This window comes from Hypanus sabinus, chromosome 6, assembly GCF_030144855.1.
Source record: "Hypanus sabinus isolate sHypSab1 chromosome 6, sHypSab1.hap1, whole genome shotgun sequence".
NCBI classification, from domain to species: domain Eukaryota; kingdom Metazoa; phylum Chordata; class Chondrichthyes; order Myliobatiformes; family Dasyatidae; genus Hypanus; species Hypanus sabinus.
In genome coordinates this window covers 43,818,056-43,843,831 of record NC_082711.1, presented here as the reverse complement: position 1 = coordinate 43,843,831, position 25,776 = coordinate 43,818,056, and the positions used below count along the sequence as shown (strand labels likewise).

General features: G+C 40.5%; 1 protein-coding gene across 12 annotated transcripts in view; it reads right to left on the bottom strand.

The window, feature by feature from the left end:
• mpp7a (MAGUK p55 scaffold protein 7a) overlaps nucleotides 1-25,776 on the bottom strand; it is a 459,090-nt gene that overhangs the window by 282,417 nt on the left and 150,897 nt on the right. The gene's annotated exons all lie outside the window — the stretch shown is intronic.

The window sequence follows — 25,776 nt, the reverse complement described above, 5'->3', positions numbered from 1 at the left end:
TGCATGCATTAAATTCCAAGATCAAAGTAAATTTATTATAAAAATACATGTTATATAGAACCCTGAGATTTGTTTTCTTGCAGGGACACTCAGTAATTCCAAGAACCATAACAGAATCAATGAAAGATGTCACACAAAAGGCGGACAAACAACCAATGTGCAAACTATGCATATACGAAAGAGAAATACTAATAATAATAAACCATAAATAGAGAACATGAGAGGAAGAGTCCTTGAAGATGAGTCCGCAGGGTGTGGAAACTTAGAGTCACATTTAATAGCTCATAACTGATCCCTTCATAAATGGCAATAAATTCATAAGAATATTTACATTCAATAGACAAATCCTATTCTTTGTCAAATTTGGCATACAGTCATTACGTTTATTTCACTTTTCAAGAACAGAAAATTGAATAAAATCAGTGAGTCCAATTTCCATCAAGTCTTTAGTCACGCTCCTGTCTCCTTTATTTCTTCTACCATCTAGTGGGCAAAATAAGAATTACATCTCAGGTGGCCTTTGTCCAGTACATCAGCTTAAATTAAAAGAAAAACCTGCCAGAAATTCATGCCACTCCCCCTATAGCTCTGATACATAGATGAAGAAAATTTAATTCTGGTTGCTTCAATTTATCATTTTGATTCCTCAATATATTCAAGTCTTGCAATGAAAAATAACCATATTTTTTCCATGACTACATTTTTCCAGTGAACTGCATCATCCTTTTAAAATCTTTACTTTTTACAACATCCTTTGCTGCATTCCAACACTAAAGGATCTACCAAAGACTCTAGCTGGCAGGAAACATGCAGAAAATTCTGGTTTCTGCCAGGTTAGCTATCTTTCAGACGAGATTATAGCAACACACTATTGGATGAACAATCCAAAGGTGGATTTCCCCATCACTTAGGACATCTAGTTTAGCGAAAAGCTACGAGAACAAACTGCGTATGTAGAGATGGGAAAATAGACAAAATCTTTTTATTTCCCTACATTAATTTCCAGTCTATATAATTTTTCCTTGCCCCAGTTTAGCTGAACGAGAATACAATGGTAGGCCAAGTGGCTACTCATGTGAGAGAAGCCAGCTCACCAGTCAATATAAATTTGACAGGTCTATTCCAACCCTCAACTCCTCGTCTGTGGTGGATCTCCGGAGACCTCAACTTCAATTTCACAAGATTCATCCATCTCCACTTTGAATGCTTCTAACGATAGTCTCCACTACCCTCTGCAAGATGATTTTACACACTTTAACTTTAAATGGCCAGCTCATCTTGAATGTACTTTCTTTCATTTGAGCTACCTCCAAGTGAAAATATCTCCGCATCTCCCATCGTACCACCATGAACCTCTGTACTTTAGTGAGATCAACTTTACTCACGTAACAACAAAAATTAAACTGAAATCCAACTTGGTGAGCCTCTCAATAACCCTTTCATCCTTGGAATTGCCTTTTGAACTTCCTATACAATAATATCCTTTATTGGGTCAAAGTGCACAGCTAGTTCAGAGGTGGACTAACATCCTAACATAGTCACCAAAGTGTGTACCCTCTTTCTCAACTCCAAACCCCTTTGCAAATCCCTTTCTGAACTACTTCCTGCAGTTACCTGCTTGCTTGTGATTCAAGCACAATACCTAGATCCCTCTGTTCCTTGCTCTTGTACAATCTTTCACTCCACTGAAATATAATTTGCCTTTTGACTCTTCTTTCCAAAGTGTGTGACCTCACAATTTCCATTAAACTCTGTTTTCCAAGTTTTCATCCGCATAATCTACCCATATTCCACTGCAGGTTCACAATATCACCTAATGCCTTTTAAATATCATCACCAGATTTGCCCCTTCCTCTAGATAATCAATACAAATAGTAAGTAATGGAGGGTCACAATAGATCTTTGGGTAGTCCACTATATATTGAGCTTTGCTGAATTGTTGGTTATTCTTCAATTATGAGCTCTGGAAAGCACGAGGTGATGGATGTTGCAAACTCAGGTGGGGTAGGGGATACACAGAAAAATAGTGGAAGTGCTGATGAATAGAGAAACAGCAAGTCCAAGTTCTACAACTTCCTGAAAGTGACGATACAGGTCAATAAACTGATTAAGGCAGAATATAGCATGCTTGTCTTCAAAGGGTCAGGGTATAGAATACTCAAATTTGGAAGGTTATGTTGCAGCGTTTGAAAGCACTGGTTAGGCAACACTTGCAGTTCAGCGTGCACACAACTGCAAAGATTTGATAGTCTTTGAAAGTAGAGATTAATCAGGATGATGTCTGTACTGGTAGACTTTTGTTAAAGGGATGAGATTGGACAGGCTGGATTATTTTGCCCAGCTCAATGGGTGCTGAATGGTGACCAGATAGAAGTATACAAGATTATGAGAGGTATAGTATATAACATTATGAGAGGCATAGAGATAACTAGACAAAATCTTATTCCTATGATAGGACTATCAAAAACAAACGGCATAGGTGCAAGATGAGAGAGAGGAATTCAAAGCAGATCTGTGAAGGCAAGATTTTTTCAAAAATGCAGAATAGAATCAAAGGGGAATTTGAAAGAGGAATATTTAAAAGAACATTTGGAACTACTGTCTGCATCCCACAGAACATCAGCGATAACCACGAGCACCATCTGAAATAAGAAAGAGAAATACTGCATGAAAATAGGCCTTTTGGCCCAACTCATACAAACCAGCCAAAATGTCCATCTGAGTTTGCCCCAAATGAGAGCATTTGACCCATACACCTCTCAGCTTTTTCTATGCATGTACCTGTCCGAATGTCATTTAAATATTGTACCTATACCCAATCTTACAGCTTCACCTGACAGTTTGTACTACACACCAACCACTCTCTTGCATGCAAAAAGCTGTCCATCAGGTCTTCTTACAATCTTGCTCTTTCAGCTTAAAACTATGCAGTCTGGTTTTAGACTCCCCTACCAGAAACACATTTCAATCATTCACCTTATATATACCCTTCATGATATTCCATCAGCCATTCCCTTGCCCAATGTAGATTCTTTGTAACTTTCGACCACCTTCTTCACTAAAATATCACCCATTTCATGTGTCACTTTCAAACTTACTAATCATGCCACATATATTCTCTTCCAAACAATTAATATATTTAAGCAATAAATAACCCACTGATCAATGTTATGTACCACTGGTTACAGATTTCCAGTCTGGAAAAAAATGTCCTCTACCTTCTACCACCAAGCCAATTTTAGACCCAATTTGCTATTTCACATATTCTAACCTTCTTGACAAGCCAAGTGTTCAGGACCTTGTCAAAAGCATTGCTAAGTTCCATCTAGAATAGACAACATCCATACCCTCATACATTCTAATGGTTACTTATTCTTCAAAAAGCTCAAATTTGTGGGACATGATCTTCCAAAAAAACCAAGCTGACTATCCCGAATCAGTTCTTCCCTTTCCAAATGCAAATAAATCTTGTGCCTCAGAATCTCTTCAATTTTGCCACTGCTGATGCAACGTTTACCTGCTTGTATAGTTCCTTGCCTTTGCCTTGCAGCCATTAAATAACATAAGCAAAGCATCTTCAATAAAAGTACAACAATCTCTGCCAGGGCCTCCCTTTCTTCCCCCAACATCCTAGGTTAGGCTCTGGGAATGTTGTTACCTTTATGCATTTGAAGTCTACTAACACCTCCTTCACAAGGTCAATACACTTCAAGATATCACTGTTCTTTTCCATGAACTTGCTAGCCTCCATGTCCTTTGCTATTTTTACACCAAACATTTATGAAGCACAAATGAGACAGCTTCCTATCCCCAAGTCCAAGCCTTACAAACACATAATCCCAATGCCTTCGTGCATATTGAATACAGAGGTTTTCACTATACAGAAGCTATAATTTCATCCCCCACCCAACTCCTACCCATTGCCATCATGCAAATATCTACTGTTGCTTCTTTCCCAGCCTAAATTGGATTAGGTACACGGATGTCTATCGTTGATTTGCAGTTTTCAAGGGCTTGTGATTTCAAATGTAGTATTCTAAGCACAGTTAATACTATGCCCCATTTACAGAAAAAGATTAGCAAAATACACTTTTGGAAGAGACATGCAATGCCATCGTTTTCCCTTTTACTTCCAGATTATTTCATGCTATTCCATGAGACATCTTCATTTAATCTTGATTTCATCTTTTCCCCTTACTGCATCACCAGCCCTCTACTCCCTCGCATCTTGCTTTATTTGAATCGGGAAATACAAACCACATCCAGGAAACAAACATGTTTCATTGTAAAGACATCCATAAGTTAATTTTGTCCACAAGTAGGAAAATTCATAAAAATTATTTGATTTGGTAACCATGCCTTCACAATATTGTTGTGAATGGCATCAAAAGCACATAAAACTTGAGAAATTACTGGAAATCAAGAGAGAGGAGAAACTACATAATTTCTGCTATTGACAAGAATGAATTCATACAAGTGCATTAGGTGTTGTTATATAATATTATGACAGCTCATTTGTACGTAGGAGTGTCCATAAGTCAGGCATTCATGACCTGGGAATGGCTTAATAACAAGCTGAGATCTGGTTAATGATTGGAATGGAGGAACACAATGGGGAAATAAATTAACAGCTCAAAAGAACAAATAAATTTAATTACATTTAAACACGTACTTATGGCTGCAGCTAAAACTTAATTGTGGCTTTGGCTTGGTTTCCTTCTACACCTCCCAATCAGTCAAAAATTGATGGGGGAAAGATCAATTTTAGTAAAGTTAAGCCAATCAGACATGAATGAAAAGAAATTATCTGCTTCTATTCTTACAATGAGAAGTATGAACTTTCAACATTTATTCCATCTTCAATCTCTCATTACTATAGACAGAAGTTCCCACTTGTTCAGAAAGGGCAACAATTATACCAGTGCCCAAGAAGAGCAGGGCAAGCTGTCTTAATGACTATCATCCAGTAGCACTCACATCTACAGTGATGAAGCCATTTGAGAGGGTGGTCATGGCTCGAATTAACTGCCATCTCAGCAAGGACCTAGACTTACTGCAATCTGCCTATTGCCACAATAGAATGCGATCTCATTGGCTCTTCTTGTGGCCTTGGATCACCTGGATAACACAAAAAACCAAGTCAACTTGCAGTTTATTGACTCCAACTCAGCTTTTACAGTTCCGATCAAAAAGCACCAGAACCTGGGCCTCAGTATCTCCGCCTGCAACTGGATCCTCAACAATCTGTGTGGATCGAAAATAATATCAGAATCAGGTTTAATGCCACCGGCATAAGTTCTGAAATTTAACTTTGAGGCAGCAGTACAATGTAATATATGCAGTGCAAAAACAGAAAATATATATTTTTTTAAAGTGAGGTAGTGTTCATAGGTTCATAAAAACATAGAAAATAGGTGCAGGAGTAGGCCATTCGGCCCTTCAAGTCTGCACCGCCATTCAGTATGATCATGGCTGATCATCCAACTCAGAACCCTGTAGCTGCTTTCTCTCCATACCCCCTGATCCCTTTAGCCACAAGGGCCATATCTAACTTCCTCTTAAATATAGCCAATGAACTAGCCTCAACTGTTTCCTGTGGCAGAGAATTCCACAAATTCACCACTCTCTGCGTGAAGAGGTTTTCCCTCATCTCGGTCCTAAAAGGTTTCCCCTTTATCTTTAAACTGTGACCCCTTGTTCTGGACTTCCCCAACATCGGAAACAATCTTCCTGCATCTAGCCTGTCTAATCCCTTTAGAATTTTATACGTTTCGATAAGATCCCCCCCTCAATCTTTTAAATTCCAGTGAGTATAAGCCTAGTCGATCCAGTTTTTCTTCATATGAAAGTACTGCCATCCCAGGAATCAATCTGGTGAACCTTCTCTGTACTCCCTCTATGGCAAGAATGTCTTTCCTCAGATTAGGGGACCAAAACTGCACACAATACTCTAGGTGCGGTCTCACCAAGGCCTTGTACAACTGCAGTAGAACCTCCCTGCTCCTGTACTCAAATTCTTTTGCTATGAATGCCAACATACCACTTGCCTTTTTCACTGCCTGCTGTACCTGCATGCCCACCTTCAATGACTGGTGTACAATGATACCCAGGTCTAGTTGCACCTCCCCTTTTCCTAATCGGCCACCATTCAGATAATTATCTGTTTTCCTGTTCTTGCAACCAAAGTGGATAACTTCACATTTATCCACATTAAATTGCATCTGCCATGAATTTGCCCACTCACTTAACCTATCCAAGTCACCCTGCATCCTCTTAGCATCCTCCTCACAGCTAACACCGCCACCCAGCTTTGTGTCATCTGCAAACTTGGGGATGCTGCATTTAATTCCCTCGTCTAAATCATTAATATATATTGCAAACAACTGGGGTCTCAGCACTGACCCTTGTGGTACCCCACTAGTCACTGCCTGCCATTCTGAAAAGGTCCCGTTTATTCCCACTCGTTGCTTCCTGTCTGCCAACCAATTCTCTATCCACATCAATACCATACCCCCAATACCGTCAATGTCCACTTAGAACTGAATGGCAAAGGGGAAGAAGCTGTTCCTGAATCGCTAGTGTAAGGGGTTTCTTCTTTATGTTACTGCGTATGTTAATCAAAATAGCTTCTTGGTTATGTTAAATGCTGAGTAGGCTCTCTCGCTGCTGTTTGTTTGGGCTATCCTATTGATAAGAGAGCGAATGAACCAATAGATATCCATGCTTTTCTTCTTTGGGGTGATATGTTGTCTCATATTGCTGGGAAACAGGGGTTTTTGCAGGGAGTTGGAGGGGAGATCGAGAGGAAGACAGTCGTGCTGGGAGTGCTCTGGTCAATCACTTCGGGTGATCCTGAGCTACGAGTCATGAGGTCGGAGCAGATCACAGGGGAAGGAAAGAAGGTCCCAAGCTTCAACTGTGTGCACGAAGAAACTGAACTTTGATAAGTCTGCTGCCTTTTTTTGTTTCCATTCATTCCTTTTTGTATTGTATCTTTATTAATCTCATAGTCCAAGTAAGATTTATAAAGTGTAATTTGTAAAATGCACATTGTGTGCTGGCTGATGATTGATGTTTGAGGCTGTATCAGGTGGCATTGTACAGCAACTGGTGCAACCGTGAGACAAGGTTGGGCGGGGGACAGGGTTTCCTCTAAATGTGTATGAACCAATATAGCTGAGCGTTACACTGAGTATGTGCATCCACCTCGCTGATGATCAACAATGGCGCACCTCAGGGATGTCAGCTTAGCTCATGGTTCTAGCTGAATGGTGTTGCAGCAAAAACCTTGCACACAGTGTCATTGAGACCAAAGAACTGATAGCAGACTTCAGAAAGACTAAGATGAGGTAACACACACCAGTCCTTAACAAGGGATCAGAAATGGAAGTGGTGAACAATTTCAAATTCCTGGGTGTCAACAGCACTGAGGATCCATCGTGGGCCTAACATATCGATGCACTTACAAAAAAGGCAGTTGCTACATTTCGTTAAATGAGGAGATTTAGTATGTCACCAAAGATACTAGCAACGCAAATTTCTACAGATGTACCATGCACAGAACATTCTAATTGGCTGCATGACCACCTGGGGTGAGGGGGGTGGTATTGCACAGAATTGAAGTAAGCTGTAGAGATTTGTAAACTTGGTAAGTTCCATTATGCACACTACCCTCTGCAGATTTCTCTTGTTTATGTGTTTATGTCCCTAGTATCCAGGACATCTTCAAGTAGTGATAGTAAGCATTCGGCACGGACTAGAAGGGCCGAGATGGCCTGTTTCTGTGCTGTAATTGTTATTTAGTTATATGGTTATATGATACCTCAAAAAGGCAGCATTCATCATTAAAGACCTCAATCACCCACCACAGGTCATGCCTTGTTCTCATTGCTTCCATCAGGAAGGAGACACACAATCAACAATTCAGAAACAGCCTTATTCCCTCTGCCATCTGATTTCTGAATGAGCAATGAAACCTCACTATTTTTGCACAACTTATTTAACTATTTAATATTCAGATCAGATTCAGTTTATTTGCCATTTATAAACCACCAATACAATGCAGTTAAAAAATGAGACAACGTTCTCTGGAATGATATCATAAAAAAGCACAAAACAGACCACACAAGGAAAACCACATAACATTTGGTAATCCCCAATCCAGAGTCCAGAGAGGCTGCTGCGTATCGATATCGTGCTACCGTCTTAGCACGTTCCCCAGAAAGGAACTACAAACCCATCAGACAAACTTAAAGCTACAAGACCTACACAAAACCACAGTTACAAATAGTCATAGTTAACATATAGTTTCAACAGTGCAGACAATACCATAATTGATAAAAGACAAACTGACAAGACCACATAATTATAACACATAGTTTCAACAGTGCAAAGCTCCGACCACAGCCAACTCCGAGTCCGTCTGAAAACTTCGAGCCTCCGACCAGCCCTCCGACACCGAGCACTTCGACCCCGGCACTGGCCACCAAGCAATAGGCAAAGCCGAAGATTCCAGGCCTTCCTCCCGGAGATTTCTCCAATCGCACAGTAGCAGCAGCAGCGAAACAGGCATTGCAAAAGTTCCACCAGATGTTCCTCCGTGCTTCACACGTCCGTCTCCATCAAATCAGGTTTGTACACGGCCACTACTTACAGATAACAGATATTCATTCCTGGAGTGGCCGCTGCGCGCTGCGTCGCGCCGACACCTTGGAGTCTTAAATATAAATATTAATATTAATATATTTACAGTAATTCTCAAATCTTTTCTACTATGTATCACATTGTATCACTGCCAGAAATACAAAAAATCACCACAAATGCCAGTGATTCTGATTTGGATTCTGAGCACTGATTGAACTCAACACCAACATGTTCCAAACTCCAGTTCATGCAAGGCTCCAATGTACATTGAAAACATTTATCTTGGATATTTTCAGACTACTCCACAAACAAGAACATGAATATGACCCTCACCTCTGACATTCATTTCACAAATGCAGAGTCCAGATGCCAAGTACCCAAGGAATTTGTACTCCCTCTGCAATTGGATCCTCAACTTCCTAACTGGAAGACCAGTCTGTGCGGATCAGTGATAACATAGCCTCCTCGCTGACGATCAACACTGGCGCACCTTATGGATGTGTGCTTAGCCCACTGTGCTACTCTCTATACCCATGACTGTATGACTAGGCATAGCTCAAATACCATCTATAAATTTGCTGACGATACAACCATTGTTGGTAGAATCTCAGTTGGTGACGAGATATGTGTGAGATATGTCAACTAGTGGAGTGGTGCTGCAGCAACAACCTAGCACTCAACATCAGTAAGACGAAGGGTAAGATGAAGGAACACATACCAATCCTCACAGAGGGATCAGAAGTGGAGAGAGTGAGCAGCTTCAAGTTCCTGGTGTCAAGACCTCTAAGGATCTAACCTGGTCCCAACATATCGATGTAGTCATAAAGAAAGCAAGACAGCTGTTATACTTGATTAGGAGTTTGAAGAGATCTGGTGTGTCAACAAATACGTTCAAAAACTTCTATAGTTGTACCATGGAGAGCATTCTGACAGGCTGCATCACTGTCTGGTATGGAGGGGCTACTGCACAGGACCAAAAGAAGCTGCAGAAGGTCGTAAATCTAGTCAGCTCCATCTTGGGCACTAGCCTACAAAGCAGCCAGGATATCTTTAGGGACTGGTGTCTCAGAAAGGCAGCGTCCATTATTAAGGACCTCCAGCACCCAGAGCATGCCCTTTTCTCACTGTTACCATCAGGTAGGAGGTACAGAAGCCTGAAGGGACACACTCAGTGATTCAGGAACAGCTTCTTCCCCTCTGCCATCCGATACCTAAATGGATATTGAATCTTTAGACACAACCTCACCTTTTCTGCCTTTGCACTTTTTTAAATCTATTCAATATTCATAACTGATTTACTTATTTATTATTGTTTTATTTTATTATTTTTTCTCTGCTAGATTATATATTGCATTAAACTGCTGCTGCTAAGTTAACAAATTTCACGTCACATGTCAGTGATAATAAACCGAATTTTGATTCAAAAGTATGTAGTTCATGCTTGAGAACTCCACAATGCAGGAAATGAAATGAGGAATAAAGTAGAAAGTGTTTTAAAATTTGATTTCTATGACATACAAATTGGATCTGATAATGCCAAGCCGAAAAAAAAGTCTACTAATTAATTTGTAAAAAGTCAAGTGTATTCCACATTAGCCTTGACATCTGTGAAAGGAAACCTCTGAGGCAATATTTACATAATGACTGCCAGTGTATTTATAGAAATTATTTCTGATTAGACAATGTAGCTGTGAATTTCAAGAATACTGTAGAGAGGAATAGGCTATGCCAGCTATGCAACCACAAGAACATACTAACAGCAGGAATTTGATTGAATAATGAAACAAACCCAGTACTGGGTATTGTGAGAATTATGAAACGATCCAATAACTTTGTTCATGCCACTGCCAGTCAACAGAACAAAGCCACAAAGTAACCTCAAAACCATTCTCAGAAATATTATCCTTTTTCATGGTTTATTCATTTTTGGAGATAGGGATATTGCTGCCAAGGTCTGCATTCATTTCTCAGTTTACTCAGCCACTTTTGCTTCAAAAAGTCAAGAGAACGTTGACTGGATGGGCCTACGTAAAGGTGACAAATTTGTTCTCAAGGTGAATTTTAATTAAATAAGTATTTAAAGCAACACATTTTTTACAGAACTGGAATTTTGAACATAAAATTCTGAATTAGGCTAATTAAAAATTATAAGAGGCATATATAGAAATAACAGAATTTCTTTCTATGAAATGGGTATCAAAAACAAGAACTCGGTTAAATTAAGCTTCATGTGATCGCGTTGTGGTTAGCGCAATGCTTGACAGTGCCAGCTGTAAGATCAGGGCTCAATTCCTGCCACTCTCTAAGTAGTTTGTACGTTTCCCCATGACACCATGGGATCCCTTCAGGTGCATTAGTTTCTTCCCACATTCCAAAGTTAGGGTTAGTAAATTGTGGGTATGCAGTGTTCGCACCAGAGGCATGGTGATACTGCAGGCTAACCCCAGCATATCCTAAACCGTGTTGGTCTTTGACACAAATCACACATGCAGTGCGCTTCAATTCTTCAATGTATAAATAGTAAGTAATAAAGCTGAAATTTTAACTTTACACAACAGGTGGTTAACATCTAGAATGCATTACCAAAAGAGGTGGTGGAGTCAGATACAATCACTGCATTTCAGAGATATTTCAACAGGCACTGATTAAGCAAAACACTGACTAAACCAAATCTAGTATGGGAAAAAGGGATTCATACAGATGGGCAGAGGTCAGCATGAATGTTGTGAGCCAAAGAGCTTCATCTCTGCACTGTGTAATTCTACGACTAAATTAGTAGGGATGTTAGGTTATTCATCTAGTAACAACAGCCGAGCAGCCACCACACACAAGTACACACAAATGTAATATCTCTTGCAATCCTGTATATTGGAGACTCCATCCTAATCAGTGAGGTAACCAATGAAAATGCTCTCTATGGTACAGCTATACAAATTTGTGCATGTCTTTGGTAATGTCAAATTCCTTCAAGCTCCTAATGAAATGTATCACCTGGCATTCTTTCTTTCTGATTACATAAACATGTTGCAAAGAGAGTTATCGAGGCCCAATGTTCAAAGTACATATGTTATATACAATCCTGAGACTCATTATCTTGCAGGCATTCACAGTAAATACAAAGAAATAGTAGAATCAATGAAAGATGACACACATAGTCAAACAAGTAATGTGCAAAAGACCAACTTTGCAAATAAAAAAAATAAAAATAATAAACTATAAATAGAGAACATGAAATGAAGAGTACTTGAAAATGAGCCCATTGGTTGTGGGAACAGTTCAGTGATCAGACAAGTGAAGTTGAGTTATTATCTCTGGTTCAAGAGCCTGATGGCTGAGAGATAACAACTGTTCCTGAACCTAGTGATGTGGATCCTTAAGCTCCTGTACCTCCTTCCTGATGGTTGGCCTGAACTGAGGAGGCCTTGATAATGATTGTTGCTTTCCTGCAACAGCACTCATTGGAAATGTGCTCAATTGTGATATACTGGGCCATATCCACTACTTTTTTGTAGACTTTTCTGTTCAAGGGCATTGGTTTCCATACCAGGTCATGATGGAACCACCGCACACCTTTAGAAGCTTCCAAGAGGATGATTGTGTTGAACAGGTGGTCCAAGGACAAGTGGAGAGCCAGTGAATTAGCATCCACTCTAGCCTTACTGCAATTTTCCCATTGCCACAAAGAGTCCAGGTCCTTTCTCAGGCAGGTGTTGATTCCAGCCATGACCAACTTCACAAAGCACTTCTTCAAAGTAGATGCATGTTCAACTGGACAATAGTTATTGATGCAGCTCACCCTGCTCTCCTTTGGCACTGGCATGATTGATGCCTTTTTGGAACAGTTTAGAATCTCTGTCTGCAGCAGTGAGAGATTGAATACATCCTTGAACACTCCATCCAGTTGGTTGGCACAAGTTTACAGTATCCTGCCAGATACACCATTGGGTTCCGATGCCTTGTGAGGAATCACCTTCATAAGAGATGCTCTGATGTTGGCTTCTGAAACAGATCACAGGGATGCCAAACGCTGCAGGGATTTGCATAGGTATAGCTTTATTCTCTCTTACAAAACTTGCATAAAAGTTGCTGAGCTCATTGGGGAACCAAACATTAAGCGGGTAGTTTTGCCTTGTAGGAAGCAAACCCTGCCCCAACTGCCTTGCTTTTGTTTGTCGCTCTAATGTCACATGGAAATGCTTTTATGGATCACTGGTCTTGAATGCCACAGATCTAGCCCTAGTAGACTGCAAATCTACAGGTTCTTCCCGGGCTTCAGGTCTGGGCATGTCCAGTATTTTTTCCAAAAGGGACACACTCAACCATGCAAATCTTGATGAAGTCAATGACAATTACGTCATATTCACTCAGATCTGAAGACAACACCCTGAATATTGTCTATCTACCGATTCAAAGCAGTCCTGCAAGTACTTTTCTGCCTCCATTGACCACACCTTCATGATCCTCACTACTGGGTTGGTTCTCGGTCATGCCAAGAGCAGAAGTACAGCCAGGTGATCACACTTGCCAAAGTACAAGCATAGAACGGCACCATAGGCATTCTTGATGTTGGTTTGTCTGGTGACAGGGTGGTGTTAGTTGGTCAGAGACTTTTCGCTGAACTGATTGAAGTCCCACACAATGATCAGGAAGGCATCAGGATGTGATGTCTCTTGATGGCTGATCACGGTGCCCAAACCCTCCTATGCCAGCTAAATACTTGCTCAAGGGGAATGTACAATACAACCAGGATGGCAGCAGAAACGTCCCTCAGCAGTTAGATTGGACGACACTTGACCACCAGATGTTCCAGGTGGGGGGAGCAGCCCAGCCCGGCGGCTATGCTTCCTGAAACTAGAGAGAGGAAAAGTCCAGCAGCTGCACTCACTCCCTGGGTGGTCTGCATTTGGGGTCTGCCAATAAATATAGATAATGTTTTTAATACTTGGAACAATGTTGCTTGCTGTATTGTCTGTGCCTGCAGATTTCAGCTCTCGAAGCTCTGATAACTCCATCTGGAGCTGCAAACCACAAGTGGCCACTCTCCAGCACCATCTTCAGATCTCAGATAATCTATTTTAACTAAATTATTTAATTAAAATATATTTTTTATTCCTCTCACTTTTGTTCCTTGCAACCGTTCCTAGCCAGTCAAATACATGGATCCTGCAACATGGCCTAAACTTGCCGATTTTTTTTTTAAAAAAGCTACTTACTCACTGAAAGGTTAAGATCATAGTAATAGTCTGGCTCTTAGCCACTGCAGTCAATGAGGACTTTGATGTTGAAGAACAGATGGGGAGAAGCAACACAAAGGTTGATATCTCTGCAAAAGGCATGATATGGTCTCTCAAACAACTTAATGCCACAAATTCACAAAGACAAGACCATCCTTATTCTTATGGATATTATTCCTAAACACATATAATAATGCCTCACAAATAACCATAAGATGAATATTTCAACTGATTATAGAAAATAATACATGTTAGAATTTCAATGTTTCTATATTCAAATCCTGGCTATTTGCCCCAGGATTTAGCTACACATGGCTGATAAAATATAACATCAATCCAGAGATCTGGCCACAGTATTCAGCTATCCCAAAGTGAAGAAAAGTATTGCTGCAGTAATTCAAGTGATGGCACATTTGACTTGAAACCAGAAGTTTGCAGTTTCAAATTCCACATCTTGCCTCAGTTAGTGGTTGGAAAAGCTTACTTCAGCTTTGATTTAAAACAAGCTCATGTGAAACCCAAAACTGCATCTTATTCAAGATATTGACCATCAAAAGCAACTACAACCATTGCAAGTGATTATTTCTTCAAGGCTCAGCCAAAGTGAAAGATTACAAATTTGGATGTCAACCCAAGACTACTACGTGCAATTGGATAAATAAGAGTATACTCAAGGTGATGGACACTAAAAAATAAGACAGTTTGTTGTCTGTTTCTTCAGTTTGATTGGTTGAAAACTTAACTTTAACCTCTTTGACAGTGATGATGAGCTTCCAAACATAACACTGAGCTGCTGACTGGCAAAAATCTAGTGAAGGTACTGATAAAAGTACTGCACTTAGTAGGATGACTTCTTAAAATATTAAGTTGGGTTGTGGGCAAGTTCTGCATTTATTACCCATCACTGCTTCAACAAATGGCACAGAACATCAAGGACCAAGAGTAATTGGGAAAAACAAAAATCATTGTCTTGCCTATATTCTAAAAAATCCTATGAAAAATTACAGTAAACTAGTGCTTTAAAAAAAAAATCAGCTCAGTGGTTAGATACCCCAACTAACAAATTCTGAAAGCTGAAAAACCGAAAGAGATGACATAGGATCCACAAAGGTAGAACCGTGGTGCGTAGAGTTAAGAAATGCAAAAGGTAAAAAGCCCCTGATGAGAATTATGTACAGGCCTCCAAATGGTAGCCTGGATGTTGGTTACAAGTTACAATGAGAGATAGTAAATGCATACAAAGAGGGAAATGTTATAATCATGGGGTATTTCAATATGCAGGAAGATTGGAAAAATCAGGTTGGCGTTGAATCCCAAGAGGGAATTTGTAGAATGCCTACAACATGGCTTTTTACAGCAGCTCATGCTTGACCCCGCTAGCGATAATGTAAGAAAGTCTTTAGGAGGCACTGATCATAATATGATAAAATTCACCCACCAGTTTGAGAGGAAGAAGCTAAAATTAGATGTATCAGTACTACAGTGAAGTATTACAGCTCAGGGCATTCCAGAGTTCAATTCCTGCGCCATGTTTAAGCAATTTGTACATTCTCCCTGTGAACTGCATGAGTTTCCTCCAGGTGTCTAGGTGTCCTCCCACAGTCCAAAGACACAGATTATTAGGTTAATTGGTCATTGTAAATTAAGCTAGCATTTAACAGGAGGGTTGCTGGGCAATGTGGGTCTTTCAGATGCAAGGGCTTGTTCTCCAAATAATAAATAAAAACTACAGAGGCATGAGAGATTGGAAGGGGACACTAGCAGGGATAATAATAGAACAGCAATGTCTGGAGTTTCTGGAGCCAATTTGGATGTGCAGCATAGATACATATCAAAGAAGTATCAATATTCTAATTGGAGAACGAGGCAATCGTGGCTGACAAGGGAAATCAAAGACAACATAAAAGCAAAAGAGGGGGCATATAATACAGGAAAAATTAAGACCACAAGACAGTAAGACATAGCAGCAGAATGCAGTAGGCACATCAAGTCTGCTCGCCATTCCATCATGGCTGATTTACTATCCCTCCCAAACTCATTTACCCCATAATCTTTGATGCCCTGGGAAGAACCAGTCAACCTCACCTTTAAATATACTCAATGACTTGGCCTCCACAACCATCTGTGGCAATGAATTTCACTGATTCACCACCCACTGGATAAAGAAATTACTCATCTCTGTTCTAAATATATATCCCTCTATTCTGAGAGTAGATGTTCTGGTCCTAGATTTACTCACAATAGCAAACATCCTCTCCACATTTACACCTTCTAGACCTTTCAATATTCAATAGGTTTCAATGAAATCCCCCCCTCATTTTTCTTCTAGTTCTTTATCTCCATCAAGACAGGCCCAGAGCCAAACACTCATGTGTTAACCCTTCCATTCACAAAATCATTCTCATGAATCTCCTCTCTACCCTCTGCAACATGAGCACAATTTTCTTCCATAAGTGGTTCAGAAATGTTCACAATATTCAAAGTGCAGTCTAACCAATGCTTTATAAAGCCTCAGCATTACACACTGGCTTTTATATTCTAGCTTCTCTCAAAATGAATAGCAACATTGCATTTGTCTTCCTTATCACCAACACAACCTGCAACGCAACCTTTAATCCTGCACAAGGATTCCCAAGTCCCTCTGCACCTCTGATTTTTGAATTTTCTTCCCATTTAGAAAATAGCCTAATGCCTTTACTACCAAGATGCATGACCATACATTTCCAAACACCATACTCCATCTGCAACTACTTTGCCCTCTCTCTCAATCTGTCCAAATTCTCCTGCATCCTCACCACTACCTGCCCCTCCACCCAGCTTCATATCGCCCGCAAACCTGGCCACAAAGCTTTCAATTCCTCATCCAAGTCATTCACATATAACTTAAAAAGAAGTGGTCTCAATACTGATCTCTGCAGTACACAACTAGTCACCAGCAGCAAACTCTTTATGCCAGCCAGTCTTCCATCCATGCTAGTGTTTTTTCCTGTAATACTGTGGGCTCTGACCTTGCTAAATAGCCTCACATGTGGCACCTTGGCGAAGTCCTTCTTAAAATCCAAGAAAGCAACATCTACTGACTCTCCTTTGTCTGTCCTGCCTGTTATTTCCTTAAAGATTTCCAACAGATTTGTCAGTCAAGATTCCCCTTAGAGAAACCCTATTGAATTTGGCTTATTTTATCATGCGCCTATAAATGTCCCAAAGCCTTATTCTTAATGTCAAATCAAGTCACTTTTATTGTCATTTCAACCATAACTGCTGGTACAGTACATAGTAAAAATGAGATGTTGTTTCAGGACCATGGTGTTACATGACCCAGTACAAAAATTAGACTGAACTATGTAAAAAAAACAACACAGAAAAAAACTACACTAGACTACAGACCTACCCAGGACTGCATAAAGTGCACAAAACAGTGCAGGCATTACAATAAATAATAAACAAGACAATAGGGCAGTAAGGTGTCAATCCAGGCTCTGGGTACTGAGGAGTCTGATAGCTTGGGAAAAGAAACTGTTACATAGTCTGGTTGTGCAAGCCCGAATGCTTCGGTGCCTTTTCCCAGACGGCAGGAGGGAGAAGAGTTTGTATGAGGGGTGCGTGGGGTCCTTCATAATGTTGTTTGCTTTGTGGATGCAGCATGTAGTGTAAATGTCCGTAATGGCGGGAAGAGAGACCCCGATGATCTTCACAGCTATCCTCACTATCTGCTGCAGGGTCTTGCAATCCAAGATGGTGCAATTTCCGAGCCAGGCAGTGATGCAGCTGCTCAGGATACTCTCAATACAATTCCTGTAGAATGTGATGAGGATGGGGGGTGGGAGATGGACTTTCCTCAGCCTTTGCAGAAGGTAGAGACATTGCTGGGCTTTCTTTGCTAAGGAGCATGTTCCCTGCCACTGAAGTCAGGCCAAATGAGTGATAATTTCCATTCTTCTGCCTCCCTCCCTTCTTGAAGAGTGGAGTAGTAACCATTCCAGGTTCTGGTGATTCTTAAAAGATAATGCCTCTATAATTTCTTCAGCTACCTCTTTCAGAACCTCAAGGTGAATTCCATTTGGTCCAGGTGACTACTGTACCTCCAGACCAATCAACTTCAAAAGCACTTTCTCCTTAGTAACAGCAACTACACTTATTTCTGTCCCCTGACACTCTCGAATGTCTGGCCTACTGCACAGTGAATATCATCCATTTCTTTGTCCCTCATTACTACCTCCCCAGCATCATTTTACAGCAGTTCAATATTCAATCTCACTTTTTTTTTTACTCATTATAAATCTGAAAAGACTTTTAGTATCTTTTATATTATTGACAAGACTACCTTCATATTTCATCTTCTGTCCTTATTTTTTTTTAAGTTGCCTTCTGGGAGTTCTTAAAAGTTTCCCCATCTTTTAACTTTCTTGCAGCATTATATGCCCTCTTTTGCTTTAATGCAGACTTTGACTTGCCTCATTATCCAATCATCCTTATCCTTTCTTTGGAATACTTCATCTTTGGGATGTATTGATATTTTACCTTCCAAATCACCCCGAAGAAATTCCATTGAGTGCTGTCCTTGCATCATCCATGCTAGCGCTCAAAATACAAAGTTCAAAGTACTACGTACACGTATGTCACCGTATACAACTCTGAAATTCATTTTCTTTTGTACGTAGATTATTTTCAACATAATTATGCACGTAGGTAATATGCCAGGTGATCTGATTTCCTGAAATGCATTCTGGGCATGGAAGTTTCATGCCCTGGCATTTCAGTCTCCCCTCTTCCCTCTCTTTCCACCAGGGCGATGTACCTTCATTCCCTTAAAAGTGCCGTACCCACGTACTTGAGAGTCAAGTCCGCCAGGTCCTTCAGAAGATTGCAAAATCGCTAGTTGAAATGAATTGAATTGACTTTATTACTTACATCCTTCACAGTAAAAATCTTTATGTTACATGTCCGTCTAAATGAGCAATTTATATTAATTTGTAATAAATAGTATGTACAACAGGACAGTCAATGTAGCATAGAAATACAATTCCATCAGCACAAATTAACCAGTCTGATAGCCTCTTGGTCCAGGCTTATATGCTGCGGTACCCAGACTGTAGTAGCTGGAGCAGTTTGCAGTTGGGGTGACTTGGGTCCCCAATGATCCTCCGGGTCCTTATTACACACCTGTCTTTGTAAATGTCCTGAATAGTGGAAAGTTCACACCTATAGATGCGCTGGGCTGTCCACACCACTCTCTGCAGAGTCCTGCAATTGAGCGAAATACAGTTCCCATGCCCTTGTAATAAGTTCTCAGGATGTGGGGATCCATACCAAACTTCTTCAAATGTCAGAGGTTAAAGAGGCACTGTTGTGCTTTCTCTCATCACACAGCTGGTATGTGCAGACCACTTGAGATCCTTGGTGACGTTTATGCCAAGGAACTTAAAAGCTGCTCACCCTCTCAACCCCAGATCCATTGATGTCAATAGGGGTTAGCCTGTCTCCATTCCTCCCGTAATCCACAACCAGCTCCTTTGTTTTTGCAACATTGAGGGAGAGGTTGTTTTCCTGACACCACTGTGTCAGGATGATGACTTCCTCTCTGTGGCTACCTGATTATTATTTGAGTTAGGCCAATCAATATAGTATCGCCCGCAGATTAGCAGACTGGGGCTGTGGGTGCCAACAGAGTAAAGGGGGGGGGCTTAGCACACACCCCTGAGGGGCACCAGTGTTGAACGTCAGCGGGGCAGAGGTGAGTGAGCCCACTGTACTCCAAGGACAACATTCTCACATAAGCATCCTTCTTCTCCAGGTGTGTAACAATTTTGTGTAGAGCTGTAGCTATTGCGCCTTCTTTTGATCGGTTATGTCAGTAGGCAAAATGTAGAGGGTCCAGTGTGGGCGGTAGAATGCTGTAGATGTAGTCCTTGACTGGTGCGTGGCCTAGTGGATAAGGCCTCAGACTGTGTTATGTCCTTGAGCAAGGCACTTAACAACACATTGCTCTGCGACGACACCGGTGCCAAGCTGCTTGGATCCTAGTGCCCTTCCATTGGACAACATCGCTGGCATGGAGAGGGGAAGACTTGCAGCTTGGGCAACTGCCAGTCTCCCATACAACCCTGCCCAGGCCTGCGCCCTGGAAACCTTCCAAGGTGCAAATCCATGGTCTCACGAGACTAACGGATGCCTATTTAGTCCTTGACCAGTTTCTCAAAGCATTTGCTTATTATTGAGCTGAGTGCAACAAAACGCCTGGTTATCCTGGTCTTTCTTTCTTTCTTTTTTTATATATAAAGGTACAGGGACAATGATGGATGCTTTGAAGCAGGATGGCACTTTACACTGGGAGGGAGGGATTAAAAATGTCTGTAAACATGCATGCCAGTTGTGCTGCACACATCCTGAGTACCGCCCCCCCCCCACCCCCGGGATGCCATTCGGTCCCACAACCTTGCAACTGTCCACTTGTTGGAAACGTGCGTACTTCAGCCTCAGAGATGACCAAGGTGAGGGTCGCTTCGGTGGCTCACCTCAGGGACTCAGTGTTGGCGATATCGAACCGAGTGTAAAAAAAGATTCAGCTCATCTGGGAGAGAGGCTGTTAGCTTTGAAGTCTGCAATGGTGAGCAGACCTTGCCATAAGCTGTGTGTGCTGTTGGTGGAGTGTTGTGTCTGGATCTTGTCCCAGTGTTGTGGTTTCACTGACTTGATGACTTTGCGCAGATCATAGTTGCATTTCTTGTGCCGCTGCTGATTTTGGGCAATGAAAACTCTGTGTCGCGTGGTAAGTGCTGTTTGCATGGAACTGTTGATCCAGAGTTTCTGGTTTCGATAGACACTGACTGATTTAATGAGGGATAACATCCTTGATGCTCCTCCAGATGAAGCTCATGACCCCTTCCATAAACTCAGAGATATCTTCATCGTGAAAGACATTCCAGTTGATGTCAAAGCAAGTTCGTTAAGGCGGTTCGAAAGTACGACTTAAAGAGAAATTACAGGCTGCAGAATGCAGTTACAGCAACTCATAAGTATATTTTGACATTGTGTAAGCTGCCCGCAAAACAGTGCTGTGTTTCATCAGTGCCATCTTGTTCATTTAAAAAAGGCAAAGTTACAGTAGTCAAGTAGAATTTCAATACGCAGATAGATTGGGAAAATGGGGTTGATGGTGGATCCCAAAGGAGGGAATTTGTAGAATTCCAATAAAATGGGTTTTCATAGCAGCTTGTGGTTGAGTTCACTACGAGCAAAACAATTCTGAATTGGATGTTGTGTAATGAACCACGTTAGGCAGTGATCATAATGAACCCTTCCAATCAACTTTGACCATCTCCACTCACATGCCTCTGTAATCCCCTTCACTCCACTGTAATAACTGGTAGATCTGACTTTAGCTTTTCCCTCACAAACTGTAGGGCAAATTCTATATTACGATTGTTATTGGGATCATAATTAATAATCTTTTTATCAACAGACTCCCCACCCCCTCTACTACCTGCCTGTCCTTTTGATACAATGTGTATCCTTATATGTTAAGTTCCTAATTATGATGTTCTTTCAGCCGCGACTTAGTGATGCCCACCATCATAGCTACCAATCTCTAACTGTGCTAGAAGATCATTTTATTCTGTATATGGCATGCATACAAATACAACACCTCAGTCCTGCATTCATCACTGTTTTCAATTTTGCCCCCATGTTATACTTAAATTCATCCCAATGACTGCAATTTTGTTCTATCATCTGCCTGTCCTTTCTCAGTCTGCATCTACTTGTGCACCAACTGCCCCATCCTCAGCCCTATCACTCCGGTTCCCATCTCCCTGTCAAATGAGTTTAAACCCTCACTAACAGCTCTAGCAAACCTGCTTGTCAAGTGATCAGGATATTGGTCCCCCTCGGATCCAGGTGTAACCCATCCTTTCTGTATATGTCATACCTTCCCCAAAAGATATCCCATCTGCACTATCAACACACAAGAGAGGCAACACAGTCACATGTTAGACTTAAGCATATCAAATGGACTTATCATTAACATGGCTCAGATCCTTGACATCAGCAGATCACTACAGCATTTTCTTTAACATAATATCTGTCATCAGAACTAAAGAGTAGTCTGTTGAGATTTTTTTAATACCACAGCTGCTTGTAAGTTTTCAAATAATCTTAACAGTGTTTACTCTAATACAGCCTGCCTTGCAAATAATAAAGTAGAAAATTTCAATGCTAAACTGAAAGCAGTAGCCAAAAGTCACCCCTGAAAGACTTGTTAAGAAATCATCTAGCATTATAATACCACGGAAACCTCAAGCAGTCTGTAAACTCAAAAGTGTATCAAGGCTGAATGTGAATGGAGGAAGAATAAACCAGCTGTTCACTGAAATCTATAGGGCTCATAACTACATACAATACCGCAGTTCATCTTGAGAGGTATTTGTACTTTTCTAGAATGATTAATGACAGTGCAGGTAATTCAAGAGTAGCTTTCAGCTACTGATGTCTATCAAACCAAACTCCATTGATGGAATGGTTGCTGAAAGCAGCTGAGGCCAAAAGTGAGAGCTTTGCTATTTTTTTTAAAACAGAAAAACTAAATATAATCAGACGACACACAACTTATTATGCCAGGTGATCCTGAGGCTCTAAACCAGTGGTTCCCAACCCTTTTTTGGCCATGCCCCACCTAATCACCTCTAAAATCCTGATGCCCCCTGTGGTGATATATAATTCTTATTATTCAAAAAGTGAACTCCTATTCACCTGGAGGAAGCCTAAAAGACTATTAACTTGGTTTAAACAAGCTTCCAAAGAACATGGCATTCATGAAAGAGAAAAATAAAAGAACCAAAGGACTGTTAAAGTTCTGAGGAAGAAATTACTAAGAAATTGTAAAAAAAAGAACATTAAGTGATATTAAAATAATAATAATAAATAAATAAAACAATGCCGATTTGTTTCTGCAGCATACAAAGACAGATACACCGTTTAAAAGAGATGATGCAATGTACACACCTTCACACCACCAAGAACCGAAAGCTACTGCAAAAAGCAGCATTGGCGCGACCTCGTACGAGTTTCTTACGCGTTTGGACTTGTTCATTCGTTCCTTCCTACATCAGTCAATTCATTAATTTAATTATGAAAGCCATTTGATGGTTGTAATGATGGTGATACACTATATATACAGTACATATGCAATTACACATGTACATACACACAAGTATTTTTATGTATGCATACTGTATATACACATATGTATTAACTCGCATACACACTCATACTCACACAGACTTACTAGAAAAAAATCACTGTTAATAACTCATTCTCGAATTGCCCCCCTTAAAAATCAAATTACCCCCCTGTGGGGCGTATGCCCCACATTAGGAACAACTGCTCTAAACCCTCTGGTCCTGTGTCTTATTGGCATTACAGAATAAATGAGTTTGAGTTTCTTAAAACTAATTCAGGGAAAAAAAAAGATATTTTGGTTATTGGCTGCAGTAAAAAGTGAAACGTGGAAATAAACCTGATCATCTACCCTACCAAATCAAGCCAGAAATGAAGAATTTAGGCATTATTATTGATTCTGATCTAAATTTCAAATCACATATTAATGATATTACTAAGACTGTTCATTCATTTAAGAAACACTGCACGAGTTTGATTTCTTACAACATTGTAAGATGCAGAAAAATTGATACATGCTTTTGTTTTTAGCTGATTTGACAACTATGATACACTCTTTTCAGGACTGCCTAAGAAAGATACAAATTGTCTGAAGATCACTTAAAATGCAGCACCACGCATCTTCACCAGAACAAAATCTGAGCACATTTCACGTTTTAGCATCATTACACTGGCTGCGCATCCATTAGAATCAATTTTTAAATACTCTTAATTGTGTACATGGCTCTGAATAGTCTAGTTCCTCCATAGATTTTGGAGTGTCTATCCCCTTATTTCTCTAACCATAATCTTAGATCTGCAAATACCAATTTTCTTAGTGTTCCCAGAGCCAAGCATATCAACTGGCTAGCACATGGCACTGAGAGTAATCCAGGGATTACTACCTTATGGGAGAGTATAGGACAGAAGGCACAGCAACAGAACAGAGATAAAGAGTAATTTCTTGGGCCAGATCGGAATCATCGACTTATAATACGCATCTCTGATAACTGTAGAAATATCTATTTCTACAGTTCCATCAAATTGTCTCAATTAGAAGAGTTCCAAATTTCCCCACTTGCAACCTAGCACTGAGGTCACATTCACACACACCAGACTGCTGAACCAAGCAGTCTATTTGGAGATCCATACAGCAAACAACTTCATGAAAATACTCATGAAAATCCCTGTCCCATGGCTGACGAACTACACATCCCCTTTTGAGCTGATTGATGGGCAGAGAGGATTCTCTACACTGGTTGCTCCAAACCTGGTGTGCAATAAGCCCCTAGAGTTTAAGTCCTGCTGTGAAGAATTTGAGATGAAGTCTTCTGACCCATTCTTTTCTTCTGGACATTTTCTCCAACTGAATTTAATTGTACAAAAATACCCCTTTCAAGACAATGCCCCTTGTCATTCAGAGACAAAGAACATTCAAGTTATATGGCACAAAACAAGCCATTTGACCAAGATTCCCATCTAAGTTAGTCCTATTTGCCCATGTTTGGCACAAATCCCTCTAAACCTTTACTACATACTGTATGTGTCTATCCACATACCTTTGAAATGTTAACGTACATGCCTCACCCACTTTCTTTGGCTGCTCATTCCATATAGCTAGTTTTCTCCAGCATACAAATAGTATGTCTTTACTGCCAGATTCACATTTAGAAATTCATTGATATTTCCTTGAACAATTATTCCAAGGATCCTCATGGCATAATTTCTTCTCTTTGCACATCACTTTATCTCTAATATTGTAATTTCAGAAGTAAGTAAATCTCTTACTTTAAAAATCAGTATTTATTTATTTATTTTTAAGTACCTCTCCCTCTACATTGTGATCTATGCGACTAAAGGAAGGCTACAATTTCATTAATTTTTAAAGTTGCCATATGTCTGCTCTAATGTCCTCCATATTTAATGTAAAGGCATACTATGTTGGAAACCAGAAACTGATCAGCATATGAAATTTCATTAACACAATGAAATCATTATTTTTGGTGGCATATTTGAGGTCAAAGTTCAAAGTACATTATCAAAATATGTATAGTATATACAACCTTGAGATTTGTCTCCTTACAGGCAGCCACAAAACATAGAAACCCAATAGAACCCATTAAAACAGACCACCCACCCAATATTAAAAAAAACAAATTGTGCAAACAATAAAAGTAAGAAGATAACGTTCAGAACTGAAGTTCATAGAAGTAAATCGACAGAAACTAAGCCAGTTCATCGTTGCTGCAGATCCAGAAGCCAGTTAGTTGCAGGCCACAGCTTCAGCTCAGCACAGTTCAGCAAGCTGAACACAGGCCCATCCCTCTCCTCTGGCCCCAATACCCTGACCTTTTCAATCTGGCTTAGCGTTTAATATCGGCCAAACAGCAGATCACTCCTTACTGTCGGACCCAGGATCTGCCGTCTCAATTCAGCCCATAACCAATCTTTCCAATATGGTCTAGCGCTTAAATCAGTCAAATATTTCCTTGCTCATTGCTCTTGGGCCTCAGCCCCACTGCTTCAACTCCACCTCACCTCAATTCTGCCACTCTGAATTGCCTCCGTCCATTCCAGCAACTACCATACATTGGCTCTTTCCTCAATCTCGGGCCCTGGCCCCACTGCCTCGATTCAGCGCGTACACCCCACACTGCAACTATTCTGCACCTTCCAGATTCCAGTTCACACTGCAAATGCCAGGTCGGACAGGCGGTTTAAAAACTTAATTCCAAATGGGAAGTTA